A 4,349-nucleotide genomic window follows, 5' to 3' on the forward strand; every position below is an offset into this window, starting at 1 on the left:
GAAAGGTGAAATAAATACAAAAATCAAAAACATTTTAGAAAAAACAGACTTGTGAACATAATCGGTGTTAATTGGAGCCATGAAGTGAATTGGGGACGGCGTGAGATGAACTTTGTATACCAAAATTACCTCAAACTTGAAGGTGGCCATAAAAGATGATTAGAGGGAGGCCATAAACCTTTTCTAGGTACAAAGGAGAATGTCAATAATAAAGGGCTAGCATGCCTATGACTTTTCCGATGGGCCAGTCTACTTGTGATAAAACCCGCGGTAATCCCTTTCACTTAAAACAAAATTGCAAGAAACTAGTAAAATAACTAATTATCAATTACATTCGTGATCATATTTCAATAACCCAATCCTCGAAATGGGATTGGGATCATTTTGATAAATATCTGCTATGTTACGAACGTATCTCCGGGATAATTATACGAAAAAAAATCAGAATAATTTTGCAGTAGCGTGTTGAATTGGGCAAATGAATTTACCTGAGATTCACTCGATCTAGTAACAAAATATTCATTTAAAATAGCGTTTTTGTACAAAAAAAAGGAAAAATTTTGAGGGGAAAACCGAGGGGTAAGTTATTTTAAAACAATTATATACATGCATTTTTATAAATATGTAATATAAGGCCAGCATATAATGGCCCGTAGTCAAATTTTGTTTACAGTACTGGACTCGATCGTGTTACATTAGACATATAATGCTGTGAACTTAAACATTATTAGATGCGCTGGCAGATTAAAATTAAACTAGAGCTCACCACACATTTCGATTTCTGCGGTAGGTCTGAAAGTCGTCAAGAGGAATAAATTATAATTATTGAACAGTTTTGAGTTGTAATTTCTGGTGAACCAAAGATGAAAAACTAACAATAATGTAATTAACTCTAAAACAAAAGTAAAATATTAATTTCAGAAAAGCTTATATTGGCAACCAATAGTTTAAATTAGGATAGTGAACTATTTTGATAGACACACATTTTAGATACATAATATTGTAAAAGAAATACGTTGACATAATTGGGTTAAAATATTTCAATCAGTTAAATAGTTAAGAATGAATGTATTCTTAGTCCTTAATAGTATATGTTATATAAGCTTTTATTGATATTTGTCTGACTCTAAATTAATAACTGAATTAACTAAATATTTTTATTATATATGTAACCTTAGTTTTCATTTCCCAACCAATTATCCTCTAAAATTAATTTACTAATTGCATGTAACAGTTTTACACTTATAGGTTTACATAATGAATTATTTGTTTTCGTTTCTCTTTTATTTTCAGTTTGTATTTACCATTCCATAAAATCTTTTGCATTCAAATATTGTAACTATGGAAATTACTACTATTAAGCAGGTAATATTGATGACACCAATGTAAGTTATTTCTGTTTTATTTTTACTTAATTAAAAAAAAGAATAAAATACATAACAAGTTCAATTTATTTTTAATTACATAAAATTAGCTCAAGTTACAACCGAAAATATAATGTTAGATGATTCTTTCAGTGAATTCGGCAGATGTTCAGCAATTATCTTAACTTCTTACTTAAAAGAAGTAGCCTATTGCCCCGAGGTTCGCTGGAACGTATCCCGAGGACTTCTCCCGCTTGCCGCACTGAATGATATGTTTTCATTATCATTTATATCCGACAATGAGGAATCAGTTAATGACATATTTCCATTATCATTTATATCCGATAAGGAGGAATCAGTTAACGATATATTTCCATTATCATTTATATCCGATAATGAGGAATCAGTTAACGATATGATTTCACTGCAAGTCGAATCGGTAACTGATGAATTAGTTACAACAGAAAATATATAGTCGGACGATTCGTTCAGAGAATTTGGCACGCGTTCAGCAATTATCTTAACTCTTTTCTTAGAACCAGTATACCCTTCCCCTGAAGGGCGCTGGAACGCATCCCTGGGACATCTCCTGCTTGCCGCGCACAATGATATATTTTTATTATCATTTATATCCGATAACGAGGAATCACTTAATGATATAATTTCACTGCAAGTCGAATCGGTAACTGATGAATTAGTTACAACAGAAAATATATAGTCGGACGATTCGTTCAGAGAATTTGGCACGCGTTCAGCAATTATCTTAACTCTTTTCTTAGAACCAGTATACCCTTCCCCTGAAGGGCGCTGGAACGCATCCCTGGGACATCTCCTGCTTGCCGCGCACAATGATATATTTTCATTATCATTTATATCCGATAATGAGGAATCAGTTAATGATATGATTTCACTGCAACGCGAATCGGTTATTGATGAATTAGTTACAACAGAAAATATATAGTCAGACGATTCGTTTAGAGAATTTGGCACACGTTCAGCAATTATTTTAACTCTTTTCTTAGAACCAGTATACTCTTCCCTTGAAGGACGCTGGAACGCATCTCTAGAACATCTCCTGCATGCTGTAGGTAATGATATATATTCATTATCATTTATATCCGATAACGAGGAATCACTTAATGATATAATTTCACTGCAAGTCGAATCGGTAACTGATGAATTAGTTACAACAGAAAATATATAGTCGGACGATTCGTTCAGAGAATTTGGCACGCGTTCAGCAATTATCTTAACTCTTTTCTTAGAACCAGTATACTCTTCCCTTGAAGGACGCTGGAACGCATCTCTAGAACACCTCCTGCTTGCTGTAGGCAATGATATATATTCATTATCATTTATATCCGATAACGAGGAATCACTTAATGATATAATTTCACTGCAACTCGAATCGGTTATTGATGAATTAGTTACAACAGAAAATATATAGTCGGACGATTCGTTCAGAGAATTTGGCACGCGTTCAGCAATTATCTTAACTCTTTTCTTAGAACCAGTATACTCTTCCCTTGAAGGACGCTGGAACGCATCTCTAGAACACCTCCTGCTTGCTGTAGGCAATGATATATATTCATTATCATTTATATCCGATAATGAGGAATCAGTTAATGATATGATTTCACTGCAACTCGAATCGGTTATTGATGAATCAGTTGTAACAGAATATGTAACGTCAGACGACTCGTGTAAAGCACTTGGCAGGTGTTCAGCAACTATGTTCGCCTTTTTATTAGAACAAGTATCTTCTTCCGATAAAGAGCACTGGAAGGCAACCATAAGACTCCTTCTGCTGGTCCTAAAGCAACGACGTCGAGCCAATTCGCGTGTAAGGGCAGTGCCTAACGATGTTGATAAATGTAACGATGAATCTACTTTATAAGAATAATTGTCGACGTATTTTTCACAAACAATTATCTCACTTTCCGGTAAAGCTTTTCCATTTGGTGTAGAAGTAAATAAAGGCCCTATACGTGCTGCCTTAGTTGATGATCTATGATCTTTATTTTCTAATTGCTCAATGGTATGTTGAGTTTCTTGAGGTTGATTTGGTTTCGACACGTCTAACATTTTAATTTGCAGAATTAAACTTTCTTTCGCACGTTAATACAAAACAAACTATTCGTGACACTGGTATATCTCTAACTGACGTTCCTAGTCTCTGGGAACCTAATTTATAAAGGGTTCTTTACTACCTGATATTAATTTATTACAGGTAATAAAACAGCCATTACTTTATTAGGAGGACTAAGCCTTTGAAGTAAAGTGAATACTATTGCATGTTATAAAAATAGAACGTCTAACTGAAATAAAATACTATAATTATTGAAGGTTTAATCTACTCCATTAACCTGTTATGTTAAGAATTCATTATATATGAAAAGATATCGTAAGGGTTCATATAATATCAATGAGATTATGAATTGAACGTTTAAAAGGATTGTTTGTTCACTAACTCTCTATTATTAATTATTATGCAATAGTATGATTATTATATTTTTCAATTTTTATTAATTAACTATACCATTAGATATGCTTAGAGAAATCTTAGCTAACAAATTAATTTATTACAATTATTATGTTCTACTTGCATTAATACACAAGCAAGGCGAGTACGGGATCAATATGTCAGTATGTACTTCCAAAATTAAACCCAAACTGCTTAATTTAAAGTTAAGAATACTCTTATACACTATAGTAGTCCATCTAACATATGGTACCCGAAGAGCGAGAAGACGATTTGGGATGGGTACACAGCAGTGAAAAGCCGTAACAATGTAGCGGACTGTTTGAAGAGAAGCCGCAAGAAAGGTGAAATAAATACAAAAATCAAAAACATTTTAGAAAAAACAGACTTGTGAACATAATCGGTGTTAATTGGAGCCATGAAGTGAATTGGGGACGGCGTGAGATGAACTTTGTATACCAAAATTACCTCAAACTTGAAAGTGGCCATAAAAGATGATTAGA

General features: G+C 33.2%; 1 long non-coding RNA gene across 1 annotated transcript; it reads left to right on the plus strand.

Moving 5' to 3' along the window:
• Positions 1-489: 489 nt before the first annotated feature.
• On the plus strand, positions 490-4,006 carry LOC143191788 (uncharacterized). The gene is made up of 2 exons (XR_013004618.1): positions 490-1,818; positions 2,306-4,006. It is a non-coding gene; the product is annotated as an uncharacterized LOC143191788 (long non-coding RNA).
• Positions 4,007-4,349: the final 343 nt, after the last annotated feature.

This window comes from Rhynchophorus ferrugineus, unplaced genomic scaffold (genome assembly GCF_030347505.1).
Source record: "Rhynchophorus ferrugineus isolate W39M unplaced genomic scaffold, kcgeb_rfMv2 rfM2, whole genome shotgun sequence".
NCBI classification, from domain to species: domain Eukaryota; kingdom Metazoa; phylum Arthropoda; class Insecta; order Coleoptera; family Curculionidae; genus Rhynchophorus; species Rhynchophorus ferrugineus.